Source organism: Ptychodera flava (assembly GCF_041260155.1).
Source record: "Ptychodera flava strain L36383 chromosome 23 unlocalized genomic scaffold, AS_Pfla_20210202 Scaffold_24__1_contigs__length_23054250_pilon, whole genome shotgun sequence".
Taxonomy (NCBI): Eukaryota; Metazoa; Hemichordata; class Enteropneusta; family Ptychoderidae; genus Ptychodera; species Ptychodera flava.
This window is the reverse complement of record NW_027248278.1, coordinates 18,825,355-18,849,122: the sequence shown is the minus strand read 5'-3', so window position 1 is coordinate 18,849,122 and position 23,768 is coordinate 18,825,355. Positions and strand designations below refer to the sequence as shown.

At 38.0% G+C, this 23,768-nt stretch overlaps 1 long non-coding RNA gene across 1 annotated transcript; it reads left to right on the top strand.

Annotated features, from left to right (window-relative positions):
• The first annotated feature begins 16,401 nt into the window (after nt 1-16,401).
• LOC139124747 (uncharacterized) lies at nt 16,402-21,647 on the top strand. The gene is made up of 3 exons (XR_011550019.1): nt 16,402-16,558; nt 20,883-21,069; nt 21,311-21,647. It is a non-coding gene; the product is annotated as an uncharacterized lncRNA (long non-coding RNA).
• The last annotated feature ends 2,121 nt before the right edge of the window (nt 21,648-23,768 follow it).

The following is a 23,768-nucleotide window of genomic DNA, read 5'->3' as shown; positions in this document are numbered from 1 at the left end:
TTTATATATATCAGCCTCGATCTGATAATACAACTACACACAGCAAGGTTTTACATACAGCCTCGTTCTGAGGGCACAGCTATAGCTGAGAAGTTTTATACACAGATTCGGTGGGAAAATTTTACATACAAACTCGTTCTGAAGACACAGCACACTGGGAATTTTTATACACAGACTAGGTGGAAAAATTTTACATATACAAACTCGTTCTGAAGACACACCACGCTGGGAAGTCTTATACACAGACTCGGTTGGAAAATTTTACATACAGCTAGCTGGGAAGTTTTATACACAGACTCGGTGGGAAAATTTTACATACAGCTAGCTGGGAAGTTTTATACACAGACTCGGTTGGAAAATTTTACATACAGCCAGCTAGGAAGTTTTATACACAGACTCGGTGGGAAAATTTTACATACAGCTAGCTGGGAAGTTTTATACACAGACTCGGCGGGAAAATTTTACATACAGACTCGTCTTGGATTGAGTGTAATACCTGGTGATGCTTGTGCTCAGAAAGCGTGATTGAACTCTGTCCGGTATCGTACGCGGCTAGACCCTGGCAAGACGAAAGCCAATACACGCATAGTGCTCCGGGATAGTGCTGGCGCTTGTGCTATTAAAGTGCATTTGAACTTTCCGGTTTATTTTGATCTAGTAAGGTATAGCCACAACAATGATCGTGGTATTGCTATCAGGTGAGATCACCACTGATCTGGGCTGCTCGCAGCCTAGCCCTGTGTACATGTCTGTGTGTTCCCCCGGGTGTGTTCCCGGCGTTATACGGCCGGGAACACACAGACCTGTACGCAGGGCTACTCGTCAACCATACAACGGCGTCAACCATACACCAATCGTTCACTGAGACCGCTGCAGTCCGTCAGCTGTGCAACGAACTTTCGCGGTCTACACAGTTACGAGAATAAAGACAACAATTTAATACTGAAATCTTGGTGCAATAAACCCGTGCACAATGATGGATGAAGGTAAATTTGAGTGAAAAAGACAGCAATTCTTGGTCTTGGACTTTACTCGGGGCATTTGACACAAGGAGCATGGAGGTACACGCGAGCATGTAGCTAAGGGACTAGTCAGTTGCGTAGCCAGGGGGCGGTGGATTCATGGGGGTCACCCTGTCTTTGACTTTGGTGATGGGAGCACCATGTTTTTGAAATGCCCAATAAGGGGGGGGGGGGGGGGTCAGTGTGTTTTTCAAGTTTAACAAGGGCTCATACTTGCATAAAATGCATTGTGCCAGCCACAAATTTCAGCATTGAGTTGCATTTTCGGGCGCCCTTCGGGCGCATACTTTAATAATAATAAGACATATTTTTAGAGCCCTGTCCTAGTGCAAAACTTTATATATTTGACATATATATTTGAGATATCTGTATGTTTAAATTTTTCGGCGCGCCCTTGGGCGCATTTCTTTAAAATATCAAACATATTTTTCAGCATGCCCTTCATATGAAAAGCATGGCAAGTTCTAAATACTTTCTGCTTTCTCTATAAGAAGCAACATGCACTAATATTTCAATCACATTTTCCTTACAATAGTTTCTGGACATCTGCTTATGCATAAAGAGAGTTGGAATACATACAGCTCATTCAAAATACTGTACTCAAACTTTAGAATTGACACTTTTAAGTTCCTATCTTACAACTGACATGACACCAATTTCATTAAAAGACACAATGACTGATCGTTGAAAATATACCCCCAAAATTATATATAGGCCTATATATATATATATATATATATATATATATATATATATATATATATATATATTATATATATATATATATATATATACTGAATTATTCAATTTATATTCCACCTTTTGTTAACCTTTGTTTCACACAGGGGGTCACCCTGTTTTTGAAAGTTGGAATGTGGGTCACCCTGTTTTTGAAAGTTGGAATGGGGGTTTCAGCCACTTTTTGACATCGGCAAAAATAATCCACCGCCCCCTAGGCCGAAGACACTGACCAGTCCCTAATACAACGGTTGTGTTTACGAGAATAGAAATGATCAGACACTCAAAACACCAGTAAATCAGCGACGCTCAACCGACAGAGTATATGAGATTCATGAAGACGGCATGGAGGTCGCAAGAGATCTCTTTCTACCTCCATGCCATGTTCAATGAATCTCATATACTCTATCGGCTGAGTTTCGCTGATTGACTGGTGAATTGGAATATCTGATCATTTCTAATTCTCGTATTAAACACAACCAAGCACCATGCTCTGTGTAGGCCCTACCGCCACTCTCCTTGCGTCAAAAGCCCCGAGGAAAGTCCAAGACCAAGAAATGCTGTCTTGTTGCACAAATTTGCCTTCATCCATCATAGTGCATGGGTTTATTGCACCAAAATTTCCGAATTAAATTTTTGTCTTTATTCTCTTAACTCTGTAGACCGCGAAAGTAGGTTGCACAGCCGACTGCAGTGACCTGCAGTGAACGAGCACTGTGTGGTCGACGCCTAGCGCATGTCCTTTCTTCTAGGAACAGCCCAGATCAGTGGTGATCTCTCGTGATAGCAATACCACGGTCATTGTTGTCGCTAGCACAAAATAAACCAGAAAGTTCAAATGCACTTGAATAGCATAAGCGCTAGCACTATGCTAGCTCTTCATGGCAGGGCTGTGTGTTACCGGCGTTATACGGCCTCCCATAGTGGCTCTTGTGGTGGGAGGCCGTATAACGCCGGTAACACACAGCCCTGCCATGCAGAGCTAGCAATAGCCGCGTACGATACCGGACAGAGTTCAATCACGCTTTCTGAGCATAAGCATCACCAGGTATTACACTCAATCCAAGACTAGTCTGTATGTAAAAGTGTCCCATGGAGTCTGTGTATAAAACTTCCTAGCTGGCTGTATGTAAAATTTTCCAACCGAGCCTGTGTATAAAACTTCCCAGCTGGCTGTATGTAAAATTTTCCCACCGAGTCTGTGTATAAAACTTCCCAGCTGGCTGTATGTAAAATTTTCCAACCGATCTGTGTATAAAACTTCCCAGCTATAGTTTGCCCTCAGAACCAGGCTGTATGTAAAACTTTGCTGTGTGTAGTTGTATTATCAGATCGAGGTTGATATATATATAAAAAATTTGCAGCTGTGCTGAGCTGAGTAAGTTTCTTACATATAGAACCTCGTTCTGATACAGCGATACTTCATCAGACCGAGGCTGATATAAGATTTTGCAGCGCTGTCAGATACTGTAGAAGTCAGCAGCAGCCTCGAAAACGAGGCTTAATGTAAAATCTTCGAGCTGTATCAAAGTCCGATGTACGTATACGTACGTACGTGCGTACGTACGTATGTATGTATGTATGTATGTATGTATGTATGTATGTATGTATGTATGTATGTATGTATGTATGTATGTATGTATGTATGTATGTGTATATGTGTGTATATGTGTATGTATGTATGTATTCTACATGTATATATATATACATAATTCCTCTCTATATATACATTTTCCACCTCTTCTATCTCTAAAAAGAGCTTGATTGTGTAAATTAATTTTTTTACATTTGGCGCCTCGTAAGGTTCAGTGATTTCTATTAATCAAAACTCACTGAGACAAAAAGTAACGAGAAGAGTAATTAATAGTTCTTAAAAATCTTAAAGTCGGTAAGGACTCGAAATAGACTTATGTCGTCATAGTCCAATTGAGCAATCAATTTGGAAAATTAGGTAAATTCCACCAAGACATCCAGTTGTCAGCTTGAACCCAAGCCATGGGGCAAATTTAATTTGTATGATTACTATTTTCTGACAATCAAACAAACAAACAAACAAATAAATAAATATCATACTCTAACACCATCTTATATATATTTTCATATTGATATTAATCAGCCCAGCCTGGCAGTATAGTCGTACAGAAGGCATGTTCAAGCTGAAATGTTGAATGAATCTACCGACCCCCCCCCAAAAAAAAAAATTATGTTTATAAGGACTAGTTAGACATTTTAAAACATGTAAGCAAGAGTAACTGGTTCACTAAACTCACGTCAATATGGTCCATATATCTTTGTTTTCATCCATTTTTGTGCATATGAAAATGTAAAGTTCATAACATAAAACTGAAGTCTGACGTCATTTTTTGCAAACTTGGGAAACTTCTCTCCGTTACTTTAAATATGACACACAGATGAAAACCCACTATTCGGACACTGTAATTTAGTTCATCAGTATATTGTTGAAGAAACCCAACATATTGGTACATTTAGATACTACCGTCCTTGGCTTGACTTCAAGGCATGATATGTCAGGGACACCTCAATTTAATCCGGTCCTTTGCTGAGGTTTGCGGTAAATTTATCTGAAGTGCTAACGTATGCTGATGGAATTATCAGATTGTCGCGTTTTACAGAAAAAAAAAACGCCCACGCTAGCACTATATATAAATGAGACTGTAGGGGTCGATCATGAGATTTCGGTAAGTTTGGTCAACATCCTGCCATAAACGTTTGCCACCATACTCTATTTAGAAAAAAAATGTGGAAATAGGAGTGGGGCGTATGCGTGTCATGGAAAATGAATGTTGTTTTTAGGTGCCGAAAAAATAATGACATTCATCTCGTATATCAAATAGTCCATCCGTCACGTAGGCGAATAGTTGAAACGCATTTGCCAGCGCTAGGTAGTGTAAAAGCTAGCTGCGATAAATTGTCTGATCATAAGAACGGACAGTCGTCAGTTTCCTTATAATCTCTGGGGGACGACAAACCGATGTCGTGGACAGTCAAACTTTCAAGTGTATAGAGAGAAGGCTGTTAGCAAACCCCTCCCGCCTCGGCCCAACGATTTGCAGAATTCCACTTTTCCTTCTAGCTTCCCTTTCCCAAACACTCAAAAAAGCGACCTTTTGCCTCTCTCTCTCTCTCTCTCTCTCTCTCTCTCTCTCTCTCTCTCTCTCTCTCTCTCTCTCTCTCTAAATGAGATAGTCGCTACTACCTCCTATACTCCAAAATAACTTTATATGTACCAATAGGAATGTCTGCCGTCATTGTATGTCATTAGTAACTCATTCTATGTAAGTCATTGACATATTTTCATGCTGTCCTCATCGACCGACACAATAAGGCGAGGCAACACTTAAACGACAATAGTTTTACTATAACACCAGCAAGCATCTCTGACTCAGTGCGGTTTTATCAGCTTTTCAGCTGAAATCGTTTATTAAATTGCCCAGCGAACTTATGGCAGTCGTTCATCGCTATCTGTTGTCGAAACTAAAAAGGCCAAAGATCCTTTAGTAGTTTAGAAACATGTTGATTTCTGCATAAACAAAGGGTGGCCGTGAAAACCCTCTTACTACGCAGCCTTTCTTGTTGGTACTTGAGATGAATATGGCTTTTCAGAACAGAAGGGGGGTCCTTAACTGAAAATTTCATGTTCAGAAAGTTGCTTTTCCCAAGGGCGCGTTATGAGTAGAACTCGTATGTGGAATGAGACTCAGAGCATTTAGGATATTAAGGTGGTGCAAAATTCAAAACAAATATAACATGCTAAGGTCAAGCCTGGCAGTCAGTAACCATTCCTATTTTGTTTTGAAATACTTGAGTTGAGACTTCTGTTAATAGTTTAAACTTTGATCAACAAAGTTCAGCAAATCTATCGTGCTGGAAGGCGGGTTAAGTTATCGAAGTTTCGTTTTGTAATCGCTCCTCAAAACATTGAAATTTGTTTTCGGAGGTTATATGGAGTTCGAGTTGAAATGCTACAGATTTCGTTTGCAACGGACCTGTACGGTGATCCTTGGTCCTGTAAAGATGGTCATGTGACACGTTTTCGTACAAGAATTGAACGGTAGGCTGACCAGGTAAGTAGGCTTCAAATTTGCTTTTGCTTGCTTTTTGATTAGTTTCATTCATTGTTTCTTTTAACACATTTTACAAGATGGTGCAAATATGCTATCCAGTGATAGAACATTGACCCTTCTTTACGGGATGGTAGTTGCATAAACACGATGGTGAAACTTACCTATAATTTTCATCATAATGATGTCATTTGAGCCCTGTGCGATGCGTTCTTGTTTCGCAGGATGTTTATGTATGTTTTACACTCAGATATTTTGAAAGTTACGGAACTGAAATTGTGGGAAGCATAATCACATCTTTCCGGTTGCACATCCTTTGTCGTTAGGTTACAAAAAAAAATCTGTCATACATGCTTTTCAGGTGAATTCCACGAGTATCGACAAGTGTCACGTTAGTCGACGCTGCGGTTTGCTCGGACAAAAGCGGATTTCTCGCCGCGTTAATTTCCACCATTAAGAACGCAGCAAAAAATCCCATTCATCCAAACACTTATCAGCCTTAACCGTCTTCTGGTCTTCAGTGACAAAGGCAAATGTCAGTGCACAACGGCCTTGTATGTGACGTTGATATTCAGAAAAGAAGGAGAAGTTGTATAAGATTTTCGTTGGAAGGATATCCGTTTCAAAAAGTCTTGCAGTTTATTTTAATGAACACACTTACTTATGGGCCATACCATAAGTGAATATTTACATTATGTATTGTCAGATGTGTTGATCCATATTTACCAGACTCCCGGGAAATCATTAAAAATATGCAGTATATTGCAAAATATACTAAAGTATTCTGTTTTTGTTTGATGTCTGTTTTGGGGAAGTTCTGATTAAGTTACTGTTGTATACTGTCACAGCTGTTACTCTAACTATAGCCATAAACGTCGATCGGTCCGTCATTGAACCCATTTAGTTGTCACAGTTCAAGTCGAATAATTCAAAAGAGAGGAGCTGTGAAACAGCCAGTCTCGTGCGTCATTATTTTCGCTTTGTTCCGAAATTAACCACATAGATTTCGGAGATCAGGTGATGGTGTGCTATACGAGTAATTCCCCATCTCGTCAAAAGGTGTACTTATTGTGTATGTAACTGATAGAGCTATCTCTGAGTTAATCAACCAAGTGTATCTTGGACTCCTGTAAATGCGGCGCCCTCAATGTCCAAATGGCCCAATCGTAAGATGTCATAGGTTTGTCAGTGAGGGCGTGCTATGGCAGAAGGAGAAATCCTCAACATGAGGCGCCATTTGGCCAAAATGATGGGGAATAAAAGTGACGTTTATGGCATTTCTTGGAACGCTTCTTGGAATTTCTTTGAACTTGACTTAATTTCAACAGAGATACAGAGCGACCAAAATCTTGTACTGACTACATCTGATACCAGTAATGGCCGTGCAAGTTATTTGAAAATATGAATCCCACAACTTTCTGTATAAATCGCTCAGTATAAATAATAATAAGAATGGCAACTAAGTTGACTCTAAAGTGGGTAATCATGTTGTAGGCTGCACAATTCTCGAATTACTATGGATTTCTTGCCGGATCTCTTTAAGCAAACTGACCGCACCAAGAAATCCACAGTCATCAGAGATGTGAACTCAACAGCTCGTCGGACTATGCAGTCACGTGACTACTACATTGTTGTCAAGGTGTGTCCCACATCAAGCTTGCAATTAAGTGTCATAACAAAGAACATTGCTGTTCAAGATTGGAAAGGCATTACAGAACTGTTTCGCCTAATTTGTTAATTACTCGTCCACTTGAAGTCGATATGTAGCTAATTTTACCCTTTAGCACAGAGGTTTGAATGCTTTAGACATGGGGTTAAAGGTCAACATTTTGAAACTAGGTCGTTAAGGTTATCAGAGACATCCACGGCATACTTTGTGTTGGATTGGTTGTTGTTTGTTGTGCAAACTACTGGCTTGTTCTGGGTCATATTTATAGTGAAACGGTGAGACTAGCAGCTGTCCACAGTCCAACCCCAAAACAAGACGTTTCTATTAATGCTGTATAATGGCGACATTCAACTCGCCACACCACTTCCTTTTTCTGACCTGTTTACAACTTACCTAACATAGAATATTTATCTATAAGTTTATTAGTACGTAAAGCCTTGAAAATGGCTAAAATGTCGTTTACGTGCGTCATTTTGCTTTCACAGTCTCAAAGTTTCTTGTTTATCTTGTGTCATAAGATTTTCAGCCTTTCCGGCTGTAATTCTTTGTAATTTATCTTATGATGTGAACCAAATTTCTCTCAAAAAACAAAATGTAAGGTGGATTTCACAAAATGGAATATCCAATCCCTTATTCAAAAACCAAATGGAAAATAGACATTTTGCGCATTAAACTGCTCAGCTAGCTTAAGTTAAGATTCCGTTCAGTTTGTTTTAAATGTACCGTAGTACTTTTGAAAATATGCGACCTTTTGGTGACAGCAGGCTTTTCTATCTATCTAGTACATGGTAGAGTGTTCGTTGTATTTTATAGAGATGGAGGCTGTTCCTTCGTATTGAGACAACCCCCATGATTGAGTGTAGTGACTAGTGTCAAAACGCTCTGTATAGTATGTCCTTCGGAACAGGACGGCAGTGTTTATTGACCGCTTGAATCTGCTACTGTAAATATCAACTTTTGAACTCCAGGGTATGCAAACCATGACAACAGCATGGCATCGCCCATATTATGAGAACAAAGCTAAATTGGGAACAGCTACTTGTGTTAGTGTCAAGACAACACAGAACAAAAATCCTTCATTAATAATACTCCCTTGCAGGTAACCTTGTTGAAGTGGTTACTACGATCATCATAGTTTGATCTTTCGGATTTAGCGAAAATGTCCATTGCACTGTTTCGGCAGGAACATGTCGGAGCACAGTTTTGCTTGCCCTGAGGTCACATGTATCTGCCAACCTTCAGCTCAATCTGGCTAGGACGCTTAAACCGAAACTATCAAACCAGCGTAACTATGTGAATCATCATGATGGTTTGGTGTATCGACTTGGTATAGTAAGTCTGAGATGTTTGTGTTCACATGAGCAAAGATTTTGTGACCTATGTAGTTATATATAGACCTATATACTTCAGGCGAAATGAAATGCAAGTGAAATGAAAGGACGTCAAAAAATACGTCTACCCCTCAGAGAGCTGTATAAATCTAGTGACAACATCAACATTGTAAGGCAACAAACTAATAAAAATATACATTTCAGGTTTTTGAGGAACCAAGAAAGTAAATACATTTTGTTATTTTGGAATCTTGCCAATGATAATGTATGTACAGAACAACAGAACTGGCTAGCAACACACAATTTGAAGTGATTTATTGAAATAAATTTGTTGATATTGTATATTGTCATGCTTCATAACAAACTCAGAAATGGTGTAAATCTTGACCTCGCTATGGGGAAGAATTTTGACACACCTATAGTGGAGAATGTTGACATCTCTGTGTTGGAGATTTTTTGACATGCCTAAGATTGAATATTTTGACATCACTATGGTCGAGAATTTTAAAGCCTATGGCGGATAATATTGACTCCCTATGGTGGTCAAGTTTGACACCCATATGGAAGAGAATTGTGACCTGCTCTGATGGATAATTTTGACACCCTGTCGTGGACAATTTTGACCCCCACCCCAATGGTGGTCAGTTTTGACACCTCTACGGTGGAGGATCTTGACACTCTACGATGGAGAACTTTGAGACCCTGATGGTGGATCATGTTGACACCCCCAATAGTGAAGAATGTGGCGACCCGTACGTTAGAGAACTTTGAGATCCCTATGGTGGAGAATGGTGACACCTTAAAACCCTCCACGAAGGAGAACTTTGACACCACTATGGTACAAAGTTTTAACATCCCTACGGTGGAAGATATCGACGCTCCAAACGAAACGAAACAAACCATGCAATAAGTACATTGCGTATGGAGAATGGCATTTACGTTGAATTCAATATCATTTCTCTAGCTGCAGAAAATTATCGTCCATAGCAAAACGATTAGTGCACTGAAAGAATGTTGTTTTAATCCATGTGAATAGTTTGTGTTATACATATTTCCAAAACCATACATTACAGATTACTGTTCAAGGCGACAAAGTAACTTTTACTACATGTAGGCGATGATTTATAAACGGTTAGGGTGTGTAGCCTTTGTCTATTGTGTTTTTAGAGTTTTATTGGCTATCGAAACCTTTTGAAAAACCTCTAGATTAAAGAATGTAATACTATTTTACTGTTGTTTACATAGTCTTTATTTAACCCTGGGTTGTTGTAGAGGTGAGTGTGGACCTGTTTGTACGGTGAACAGACCAAACATTTGCCAGCATTAATCAGTTTCGACATTGAAAAATCAAGGTTGACGGTTTACAAGTGAAAAACTTAAGGTGAAGTACTACGAATTACGTCAAAATTAAGTTGTGGTGTCATTTTCTTGAAACTTTGCACAAATATTCTTGGAAGTTTTGCAAGTGCAAAATGAATAAAAAATGGGGGTCACCACGCTTGTTTCCATGGAAACGGACGTTAAAATGGCGTCGTTAGAAATAAATAAAAATGATATAATTCACTTAAACTAAAGAAAGCAATTATAAAACGCTTAGTAAATGAGTTAATTTTAATAAATACCAAGACTTAAGATCCATATTTATTGAATGTATAGTTTTCATGATGTTTGTGAAGAAATTTTAACATAAGTATCGATTACAAAATGACGATATCGAAATTATATCACTATATAATTTTCGAACTTTCTTCCTGTCGCTTTGAATGGTGTCATTTTGACCAAACTTGGCGAATAAACTCCTGACATAATACCATTTAGTTTACACTTTTAATAAAAGGGTGTCACCACGCTACTTTTTACAATATCTCCAGGTGAATGGGTAATTTGCGCCATATAAATAGGAGAGAAATGTTAATTTTTCGCTCATATTGAATAAAAACCAGCTTCCTAGGGGGTCAAAATATGACAAGGTTATAGGTCACATGCATTTCTAAGACACTGGGTCAAAAAATTAGGTAAAAGCCCAATTTCAACAATGACAGGTGATGTTAAATACATGCGCTACAAAATAACCCATTTGCGGCAGGCTGGAGTTAAATCTGCGCAGAAACGTTCTAAAGCGCGTGCGCGTCCGAATTCGTCGCACTTTACCTTAAACAAGCAAGATTAGGACATGCAAAGCACATAATAAAACATAGAATTCTGACGCAAAATTGATTTACTAAGAGAAGGACAAAAGACAACATTTACAATACGTGAAGGCGGCAACTTCAAATTTGCTACCCCGCTTTGCGATCTTGACTCTTATATTCATACTTCCACTTATTCAACCGTTATGTTTCATTCGATAATGTTTCTGTTGGTTACAATGGAGAGAAATCCCGTTATAAAGATAACGAAGATGAGTTCAAGTGATTTTCTTTATGGTACATATACAATGCAAGATCCCAGGTGCATGAATATTCCACATTGATTAAGGGTCATTAGCATAGAAGTTTAATACCGAAACAATGCTCATTAATGTAATCTGCATATTTGAATATCATTATACCTCGCATCTTGCACTAATAGATGTTACAACATAAATTTCAACCTCTGTAAGAGTTTAAGCTTTCACAACACTAATGGAAGTGAGCTTAATCGTGCCAACACACACGATAACTTAGAGTCGTCTCGATCAGACGATTGATACAATGCATGATACTCAGCAGACGAACAGCTTTTGAAAATAGTGAATATTTTATGCTGCTCTACTTTAGCAACTCCTTCAGTTTGATGTTATGACGTTAAGGTAGAACGCGCCTCGGGGACCGCTATTCGGCCTTTGAATTTTTATCAATTCTATTCTGATCCACCACTAGTGGGTGTTCACTTTTAAGCTCTTGGTGTAGGAAAACTTTTCACCGTCTTAGTTGTTCAAAATTCGACAATTTTATTTTTTCTCAATAGAGTTTACACAGAGATGGTTGCCATTTTGAATATCAAATATCTGTAAATCTTGGGTTACTTGTTTCCCTCGTGCCAAATTTTGCACGGTAACCCCCTCCCCGACCCTTTTTTTATTCTTGATTTTGAAAGAAAATGGTTAAAATATTCATTGAGGAAAGTTTAAGTCTTTCACTTTCGAGCTTGAGGCGTATACTACCTTAAGTTAGCATGTTCGTTTTATGTAAATTATTTGAACCTTCCCCTTACCTACAGAAGTGTGTTCTTTGTAAATGCATCCTATTCTGTTAACATGATCGTAAAACTCGAGTGCATAACCATTCATATTTCTAACAGTACAAAGTATATGCTGATTTACAGTTTGTATGAGCATTTTTTGGTCACGGTTATTCACCTATGATCTAATGAAGCTACAAAATTATCTTGACAAATGTTATAATTTGCACAATGTTTATTTATGATACACAACACAATAATAAATACTTAGATTGGTATTTTATCTCTTTCCGTCGGCCGGTACCTTTGTACCTCACATCGACGTTACACAAATAAGAAGATAATTAACCCACACAAGTAATGCTCGTCATAGCGTTGTTAATTCTATATAACGCTGATTCATCTTTTAAACGTCGATTAAGCTTTCTGCGCGTCATAACTCACCTTATACGATACTACTGATCCGAGGGTTTAAATTTTTCTTTGTCCAACAATTGTTTCGTCTTTCTTGGCTTGTTTGGTTTTTGGATATTTGTTCGGAATGGCACAAATAATAGTAATATCGCGACAAATGTTCTCTCTCTCTCTCTCTCTCTCTCTCTCTCTCTCTCTCTCTCTCTCTCTCTCTCTCTCTCTCTCTCTCTCTCTCTGAGCAGACTATGAGTAATGCCGTTGTTTTAACATCATGTCCATTGTCGGAGAAGAAAGCAGAGAAATACTTAAATACTTACCCGCCTGCAGTCCATGGACTCATCAACACAATGTCGGCACAGGGTCGAACACGGCCCCGAGTTTGAACGGATACAAATATTAAGCAAGACATAACCTGTCACCTCAAATTTTAACTCCATATCTACCAATCGGAATGTGTTAAGGCGTTTTATTTTGCAAGATATCTCATTAGATGTTTGACATTTCACCAGGTAGGTCATTGAAATATTTCCACACCTTTCTGTATCGAACAACGCAACAATGCAAGACAATGCTTGACCACGACAAAAATAGTTGTACTGTGTCATCTGCACATATGTCAGTGCAGTTGCGTCATCCAGTCGTGCGATATCGTCTGTCAAATCGCGCAAAGGGAACTGGTGAAGATATCCCAACTTTGGCCAGAATTTATTACTCTCTGTTGTCAAACTCCACCTGTTACGCAAACAATCATGCTATTGGCGAAACGTGACCATTCGCACATTCGGACAGTGGCCAAATGGAAACCATTGTTACTATGCAACCCGTCGTGTAGGTAGTTTAGACGGGTTTGACTTTTATTCAGAGCGAGAGGGGACCTGTACATGGAGATCGAGGTTTCTGGCTGATTACGAATGCAACATGCACCTCAAGAGGGCGCTGTTAATCGAACACTTTTGTCTCAGAAACTTACCACACCATAATGAACGAAAAAAGCGTTTGCAATCGCATCATAATCAAAGCTATTCTGATTTGCACAGGTAGAAATAATCATTAAACGTAAATAAATTGCTTCTGATAGAATTGTACTCATTGATTACATCTTTGCTTTTTAGATTAACCATGGGAAATGATCCCTGTGTTACTGGATAAAGATCCAGGCCACGTCGACCAAAATTGATCTAGGTAACAATTTTATGGGCGCCATCTTCTCAACACTCTCACACGACCAATTATTTGAAGTTCATTCAGATTCGTGTTCTCACCAATAGGTTTTGACACAGAGGTGTAAATTCCTTTCCCCTTTTCTATTGCTTTATCTGGTTCCTTTTCGGTTTTTTTTTCTCAATCCAAGAAACATTACTCACGTTCATAGTTTTGATTTTGTTTACGTGTATGTTGCATATTTACATGTCTGTAATTCCGGGAGGATGCTCCAATGTACTCCAGCTTTTTGCAGGTCAGACATCTATAATTGCAACAATTTGACTCGGGCATTGAACCATCAAAGACAGTAAAGCTCGCCTCTACATACCACGCCTATACATATTGAGATCAAGAAAGCTTCACTGCGACCTATCAGTGCATGAATGTAAAAAGGCATCCATAAGTGATCAGCGCAATCGCTCGCGCTGCTTTGAGAGCAGCGTTTTACGGTCTAGGACTTTCAGGTGTTTTGGTTATTACACTCAAATTCATCATAACACAGAATGACTGATTGTTTAAAATACACCAAAAAGGAAGTGTATATATATATATATATATATATATATATATATATATATATATATATATATATATATATATATATATATATATATATATATATATTGATATATATATATATATATATATATTGATCTAGGTAACAATTTTACGAGCGCCATCTTCTCGACACTTTCACACGACTAAATATCTGAAGTTCATTCTGATTCCTGCTCTCACAAATAGGTTTTCATACAGAGGTGTAAATTCCTTTCCCAGTTTCTGTTGATTTACAATGTTCGTTTTCTTTTGTTTAGCGTTTAGCGATGCATTCATAGTTTTGATTTTGTTTATGAGTATGTTGTATATTTACATGTCTGTACTTGCCGGAGTGGGCTTCATTGTACTCCAGCTTTGTGGAGGTCAGACGTCAATCATTGAAACAATTTGCCTCGGGTATTGAACCAACTTTTTGCAGAGAAGGAGATTTCGTCTAGTATTGGATTTCTCTGCTATCATTGGTTGTGAGTTGGAACCCTTGCTTCGGCAACGCTTATTATTTGCTAACCGAACGTTGATTGAAGATTGAACATTTCGTGGGTTATTTGAAATAAATTGTCATAACATATTAGTTAAAAAGAAGTTTTATCAAGAGCTAATTTTGGACCAAGCTATAGAAACTGCCACTTGTTTTCAAACATCATAGAGAGTAGAGCTCGCCTCTACATAGCACGCCAACACATATTGAGACTGGCGCTGATTTGAGAGCAGCGTTTTAGGGTCTATGACTTTCAGGATTTTAGGTTATTACACTCAAATTCATCAAAACACAGAAAGATTGATTGTTTAAAATATACCAAAAAGAATATATATATATATATATATATATATATATATATATATATATATATATATATATATATATATATATATATATATATATATAATTCGCGGGGAAAGAAGACCCTGTTAAGCTTGCTTTCAGTGTTTGTCATTTTTGAGACAACAAAAATATGTTTCGAATAATTTGACGTCAGAGGTCTCCCCTCCTTGGTAATAGATACCTCGACGGAATTTTAAAAAAGGCAAGTCTGATGTAACTCAAATTTACATATATGCAAAACTATAGCCAAGGCCTAAATCACCAAGTAGGCCTGAATTCCTATAGCATCATTGCAATCGCCTATTAGGATGCGAATGTGTATGACTTGAAAAGTCATTTACTAAGGATCTATAATACTTTTGCAAATGCCTAAAATAATAAAAAAACTAAAATAATAGTATTGCATATATATTAGATAATTAGTAAAATGCCTAAAACTGTAATGAAAATGCGTGTAATCATCAACAAAGTGTCATTCGCAATATGCCAAATTCCAAACAAGTCACGGCGAGTGCCTAGCTCTATCTTGAATAATGTCTATAATACTATGCCAATACTGTGCCAATGAACATCGTTCTACATGCATTCCATTGACGTTATGCAAATATCTCAACAGAATTAAAGATAATCAAAATTCGTATAATTTTACCGCAGATACCCAAAATGCTACTAAGAGCCCTTAACGTTAGCTTAACGACCATACACATCAATGCAAATACCTACAAGGTTGATGTTGACGTTGATGCATTTGATATGAGTGCAAATCATTTCATACACCACGAGGTCAACAGACAAATCACCAACTTGCATTGACCACACCTATGTCTGTGTCAATCACCGGATTAGTGAATCGGGCGTTGTCACAGCTACCTTTTCTGATCATGATGCTGTATTCGTCACGAGAAAATGCAAGTTACTAGCAGGTCTACCAAAGCTCATAAAGACACGCAAATTTAAGAATTTTGATCTCAGTTCTCATTTATGCGAAACCTTTAAGGTGTACCATGGAATTTAGTTTGTAGTTTTGGTGACGTTGAACGTGTATTGGCTATTTTTAAACAGTTATTATGGAATGTTTGTAAAGACGAGGACAGATTGTTAATCAATGTGTCAGGCGTTACAATGTTCCTTGGATCAAATATGAAATTAGCACAACAATGTTGGAAAGAGATCATCTGAAACAAAGGGCCAAACAAGCAAATTATTCGTATACCTGGGAAGATTGTAGACGGTTTCTAACTGCAGAATGCTTTCTAGCTAACAAATGCTTTCTATATGCCGAGAGTGTTATTGACAAAGGGACAAGATTTGACATGCAATTTTCTGAACGAATGCTTTCTATTTGCAAAGAATATTAATAAGTCTTGTCTGAGTATGAAAATCAACGAATGAGTCGAAATCAAAGGATAGCATTTACTGGTCTGGAATGGAGTATTATATAAGGTCCTAGTCCATCCTTCATCTAGACAATCGGTTTAATACAAGTAACAAAACAAAAAACAAAACCTGGCAGTGCAGCTTCTCAGCTCTTGAAGTTCAGAAGGACACATAAATCGGTGAGTGACTTGGTGATTTAGCAGTCAAGTATACTTGTGAAAGTGTAAACTTAGTAGAATATAGACGGAGTCGAGAAGTGATAGCTTTCTCGATGTTAATCCTGTCTAAGCTTCATCGACAGGATTTATTTATTCTTATCTTTCCAGACATTGTTCATCTTTCCCGAGTTTGCGTTATTTTAATACATCTTCATTGCATTCTGTAGTCACCGGGTCATAACTCGATATCGGTTGTAACTGTTACTGATATGATATATTTGTGTGTTATTTGTTTGATAGCATAGTTTTAATTATTCTGTACTGGGAGAACTGAAATACATTAATGTTCAATGTTAAAGACTATTGTGCCTCTTGATTTTAGGCAAATTCATAACATTCCGAAGTCTTAAAATCTGAACTTCGATGAGATCGGATGTTCATATTTGGAACAGTCATAAATGTTTTAATCCCAGAATCAATATAGTTTTTAAGTTAGTAGGGCTATCTTTTATATAATTTCTTTTAAAGACATGCTTTTGTCTCGGATCGTTTTTATCGATAAGAAAGTTCGAAAATATCCTCGCTAGACATTGTAAGAAGTTCTTAAAACTATTGTCCGATTTATTTCATTGGTATGCCATGTATGCCTGCTACCAATGCCGTTTTTGTACTTTGTATGGGGACTCGTATTGACCACAGTATCTGCATCAAGGCTGTGTTTGTAGTGATGATGTCAGCAAGGATTCTGGGTGTGGTCAAAATAGAAGTACGGACTCAGTACCTCTACAAGGTTTAATTTGAACGCACTTAATGGCGACGCCGTCCTAAATTGTAGTGTTTCATATCGTCATTTTCTATTCATCCTTTCCCAATATGTTGTATTCTTAAAGTTCTAAGTCAGTCTAGAAATGAATGGTTAACTAAACAGTATACTTCGTTTTAATAAAGTGTTAAAAAGATGCCCTTGAATTACTGACGAACACTTACATTCGAGAGATTTGAAATCGTCGTATTTTGACAGCACAGGCGGCGAGAAAGTGGATAGAAAACTTTTCTAATTGAAAAGCTGATACGATGTTTCCAACTGGGATGGTCGTTTACGTTAGATTTTTTGCTCTGTTGTTTATCTTGCAAATATTGGAATTGCAGTCTCTTTGTTTATAAATCACGATCATGTTTGCGTTAATTCTAGTCAGTATTACTTGCCTTCGGTAGCTTTACTAACTAAAACGCTGTAAGTTGTCTTCAACAAGTCTATCATGGACATCTTTCATAGACCCGGAGAGCAGAGCTAGTGCTGCCAGTTGTAGATTTTAAAATACCAATGACATTTCGCCTTTGCACGCCGTAATGTTTTCAGCTGTTGTTGTTGTCACAGAGTTTCGGCCCTTGTGTGTTTTTTGTCCTTCGGTGTCTTCGTCGGTAACTTCAGTTTGGCTGTCGCCTCTATTTATTTACACTTTTCGAGAGTGAGTAATCTTCATCGGGCTTAAATACAGAAATATATAACAGTTCAACTAAAATGCAAAAGTTATTCTTAAAGTGGCTCCCACTTGGTGGACATTTTTAAAACACATTTTGAATGCCAACGGTAGATATTTAACGTTGCAATTGAGCGCGGATCGCGAGATATCGATAAAGACATGTCATTTCCCGAGCGTATTTTTCACATCAGGAAGTTTTACAATCATTTCCGATTATGACCCGAAATCCAAAGGTTTGTTGTTGTGCTGATTGACAATATACTAGGGAGTCCATAATAATTTCGAACGACGCAATATAATTTACCTCCCACTGCGAAGACTTTAGATACAGCATTATGTCTTTATCTCAGGTAATTTTTTTAAAACTTCTCCTTAGTTTTTGTCGTTTTCATTATTCTCAATCAGTTGCATTATATTGTTAACCAATACCACATATAGATATCAGTTTTTAACGTGTAAAATATATGCTTTCTCTGATTTTCATACGTTTTGTCGTCTGCCAATGCTGAGAGAGCAATGCTGAGTTCCATTTCGTAAAAATGTTTCCAAATTGAATATGCAAGAAAATGTACAGTTCAGATTTATACCGCGTCAAGGTAGTTTAGCCATATTCAGTTTCAAAATGTTGAAATCCTGTCAATGTCCTTTGCCACTCTATTGATTTGCATTGTCGACTCGAGTCGTCTATCCGTGCACTGTGCTCTTAGCAAGGCAAAGATGTGTTATGTGCCGACCACGATTATCCAGGGTGTTTCCGTGATGAAATGTTGTTTTAGTCGAATAAAATATACTCTAAATATTTAGACAGTTTTCCTATAGAAAGGGTTTATCTATGTGCAACAAGAATTGAGTCACAGACCATCGATGCATCGATTATCAGTGGGTAAGAATGCCGTAGCGCTCTCGATAGTTTTTCCAGCGGCTATACTAGTAACCTAAGCAAATTCTGATGGAATCAGCAAACGTTTTCTTGGACAAAGAAATATCACATCTGAATGACGGTTATTGCACATGATTACATCTAAGGTACATCACAGTCAATCGCTCGGGGCATTTCTTCACCAGACGACTCACGAGTCGTTGAGTTGGTGTGTCAGAGATAGTTAGGCGTTCGTCGCCGAAAGATGTTCTTTGCTACTCGTCGTGTCAGGTGAAGGACAGGAATTCGAAGCAGCATTCGCAGCCTTTTTCAGTCACAGAGACCGGGATCTAATAATGTCAGCAGAGATCAGGATAGTCCTATTTTTCGTAGATCAAAAAAGGTACAGTTAACCAGACACCAAGCAAACTATTCCGATAGACCTCACTGCTGCCAAGTGTCGGCATTGTGAATGTAAACCATGGCATGCGTTACCAACACCATGGACGTAATTGAATTCTATGCCGACACAAAACAAAAATGGATAGGCCTGGCACACTTAAAGTATACATGCCTTCAAACGCACCAAAACAAAACGGCCATTCCAGGGCCGCATAACTGTTCAAAAAAAGATTTTTTTTATTTTAACCTCTCAGTGTGTAAGGTAGCGAACTGGGTCATGTATTTACGATTTAAATTTATCGCTGTTCAAATTGCCAAACTCTGTCCATTGGTGTGTGTTGTCGCCAGGTCAATAATGCAATCAGTCAAGCGTTCATGAATTTTCGCAACCTACGTGAGTCATGATTGACAACAATTTGAATTAGTAACAGTTGCCAAAGTGTTTTGTATAGGTCGACTCTAAGCTAAATATTTGGTCACTGTATCCGGCAACGAGCAAAATGCTTCATTTTTTGACCGCAAAATAGTGGGGTGGATATGCATGAGCTTATCTGGTACCAATTTTGTCGAAAAGTGTCCTCTGTTTAGCACTACAAAATCATTTTGCTGAGCAGCCATGAACGCTGATTAAACACCATTGCCACTCAAATTACGTGTAAGTCATCCCCACCGGTGCTGACTACCCTTTACACACGCGCTCCCCCAATGTTAAAGACAATTGTTCCTCTTGATTTCGGGCAAATTCATAACCTTCAAAATCTTTAAATCTGAACTTTAATGAGATCAGATGTTCATATTTAGAGCGGTCATAAATGTTTTATCCCGAAATCAATATAGTTTTTAAGTTTGTAAAGCTCTCTATTATATAATTTCTTTTATAAACATGCTTTTGTCTTGGGTCGTTTGTAGCGATAAAATAATTCGGAAATATCCTCGTCAGAGATAGTAAAAAGTTCTGAAACCTGTTGTTCTATTCCTATCATTGCCATGTATGCCGACTACTTTAACTTGTATTGGCAACACTAGCTGTATCAACACTATAATGGTGTCAGCAAAGGATTCTGGGATTGGTCTCCATGCCACAAGGCACTCAGTAGCTCTTCAACGGTTACGTCGTCCTAAATTTTGATGTTATCATATCGTCATGTGTCATTCGTCCAATTCCAATATATTGTATTCTTAAAGTTGGATGTCAATCTAGGAACATTGTCTTGAGTTTTTGCTTGTGGAGATGCACATACTCTGGTCGTCCGGTCCGTTTTATTTCAGAAATAAGAAGTGTTGATCGTAGCCAGGAAGTTGTCGATCGATTCTGGTGCCTTAACACATTTCCGTTTGCACATGTGAAATAGAATATCGGCGATAAAGTATAGAACAATGTTAAAGCATCTGTTTGCATGTATTGTTTATTGCTTTAGCTGCATCGAAAGCTTAGTTTCTTTAATAGTTATATTCGTTTATGCAAAGTGCCTTGATTAGTATCGTTATGAAAACCATGCAAAAGTTTTACCAGTATATGATAATGACAAAGGTATTTTGAACATTGAACTAAAAAACTGCACATCCTAACTCATATATTGCTTTCCCTGTCTCTGATTAGATTTATTTGGTTAACTGTTGATTGAAGAATATTTCGTGATGATGAGGACCAGATTGGCATTACTTTTGTGTTTGGCTCTGGTGATGAGTCTCCTGATAAGCGACTCCGAAGGTGTCAGTAGAAGAAGAAGAAGAAGGCCTGTGATTAACTTGGAAGACAAACGCGAGGGAATAATAAATGAGGTTATGTAAGTACATAATTTTTTTTCAAGCATAATATTTAATCACTATAAATGAAGTTGATATAAATCACATACACGACGATTGGTACAATTAGTACTTAACAGGATTATGGTATTGTTCGCTGTGATAGTAAATTCACTGCCCTTTGAATGTTATGATAGACAAAGTTGAACCTTGTAGAATTCTTCATGCACTCTCACAAACAGACATAGTTATAGAACAGAATATATTCCATCATTTTGACAGAGATGAGCTGGAAGAAGAAATTGAAGAAATTGAAGACAGAGAAATGAAGCAGGAATTAATCGACAAGGTGTTTGAAGAAATTGCCGAATGAACAACAGAGCTAAACAAATAATAGGAAAAGTTGACGAAACTGGGATTCCAAAGTAATAGTCATAAAATGTAACCAATATTTAGATTTAATAATGAGGTGGTGTGAATTTTGTCGCTATAATAGACTGTCATTTGACATCAGTAGCAGGGCTTTTCATTTGTTGACATTTTTGTACTGAGAATTTTCCACTCCTGTACACATTTTGTCACTTTGAATCAGCTTTAAATAAACTATTTCAGCAATTTATCATCTTTGTGGAAAGTAAACGTCATTACTCTTTACTTCGATCTTTGCACTTTTATACTTGTGCTCAGAGAAGGGGTTCAAGATGCAAGGCAATGAATTCACTTCGCCAAGTTCATGCTTCAACTATCATGGGTACGATGCCGTATTTGTTTGCATATTGTCAAAATTACAGAACATGGCACCTTCTATTTGGGAGTCAAGTTCGCAGAGACTGGCCACATTTTAGAACGGCTTCTTAAAGATATATTTTCAAGCCTATTTGTTGTGTGTGTTTAAGGTTTAATGTGGTATGCGCCTCTAAAGAGAAAGACTTAAACATTTGCTCAAAATTTCGTAAATGAACTTATAATCATTCTCTTATCAAATCAACAATAAAATACGGTGGTCACCGTGCAAAAGTTTGGAACTAGAGAAAGAAATAACAGATAATTTTGCGATACTTTGAAATTCAAAATGGCCGCTATCCCTGTGTTAACTCTATAGGATAAAATAAATTTTGGATATTTAAAAAACTAAGACGATGAAAGTGTTTCTGTCTCCAAGAGCTTTGAAATGAGCCCCCAAAGAGTGATAGATCAGACGAGAGTTGTAGCAATTAGAGACTCCGAACATCTGTCCCCGAGGCGCGTTCTACCTTAATACATATTCTCGTTGTGGTCCTGAAAATAGGGAAAATACGGCTATTCTTCAACGGTCAGCGTGACCCCGTGTGTGATATCCAGTCTTAATGGTGATAAAGGAATTGCAGTCATTTGTTAGCGACATTGGATATTTTTCAAAATACATTACGTGTGATATCCTTGTACTTGGTCACATGAATTTAGATACATCTTTGAGATGCGTTACAGCTACATTATAAGGCTAGTTTACAGTCGGGTTCGAACCCACAACATACGGCATCAGTCGCCTAGCGGAGAGGCCACAGAGAGAACCGGTCTGCTAAATCTCCACTCCCAAAAAAAAGTGGTTCAATAGCCGGCTAAGTTGTTACATTTTTCTGACTGAGACCGCTCCACACGTTGTAGAGTTCGTGAAGCACTCACGCACGCATGCTCACTATCACACATCGCACATACAAACTTTATCTAACCGAAGAAACGAATTCACCGCTTAAACCCTCCCCCTACAGTCCTTCCCACCAAAACGGCGCAATTCGCATCATGCGCAATTATCTTATCATAATAAGGACCTCTTCAAAAGTGCATGGTTCGTTGGCTGCACCTGAATCTAGCCTTGTGGTGAGAGACTGAGTCGAACGCCCATTCTGTTTATATGAAGATCGACTTGCAAAGCCATCGGTAAATTAGCCTTGTTAGTAATTTGAAGTGTCTGGTGTAATTTGTCAGTAACAGGTATCTGAAGCACGAGCAAGTAGTATTCTTGCGTACTTGCGACCGCTTGGTTTCTCTCATTGCAGTCTAACCCAGTGTATACTTACCTGGCACTCGCTCGACTATGTGCCATGTTTGGTTAGGTTTGAACCAACATGAAAGAATGCAAACCAAAGTGTATATAGTACGACTGGTATAAATATGACACTTTTCAACGCATCCTGTTGAAATCAAACGTATGATGATCGACGCTTTCAGAAACGATTGGCCAATCAACAATAAGCGACGGTAACAACCATTACTAATGGAACAACACTTTGTTTTAGGAATTTAAATTACAGATTGGTTATCAATGCCCCTTTCTTCATCGTATTCAGAATCACAATCTATGGTACCGGAGAAATTAGTGATCAACTAACTCGGCTAGATCATCCCACTCTTGTACAGTGATATTTTTGTTTGTTTTGTTTTTTTTATTACCAGCTAGTCGACATATATGTATGTTTGTATGTTTGTATGTGTGTATGTATGTGTGTGTATGTGTGTGTGTGTGTGTGTGTGTGTGTGTGTGTGGATGCCTGTGTCTGTGATTGCAGAGTATGAGTAATGCCGTTGTTCTAACATCATGCCCATTGTCTGAGAAACGAAAGCAAAGAAATACTTCATGATACTTACCCGCCTGCAGTCAATGGACTCATCAACACAATGTCGGCACGTGTCGAACTTGGTTGATAATTATCACGGCGCCGAGTTCGAAAGGATACAAGTATTAAGTAAGACACGACCTGTC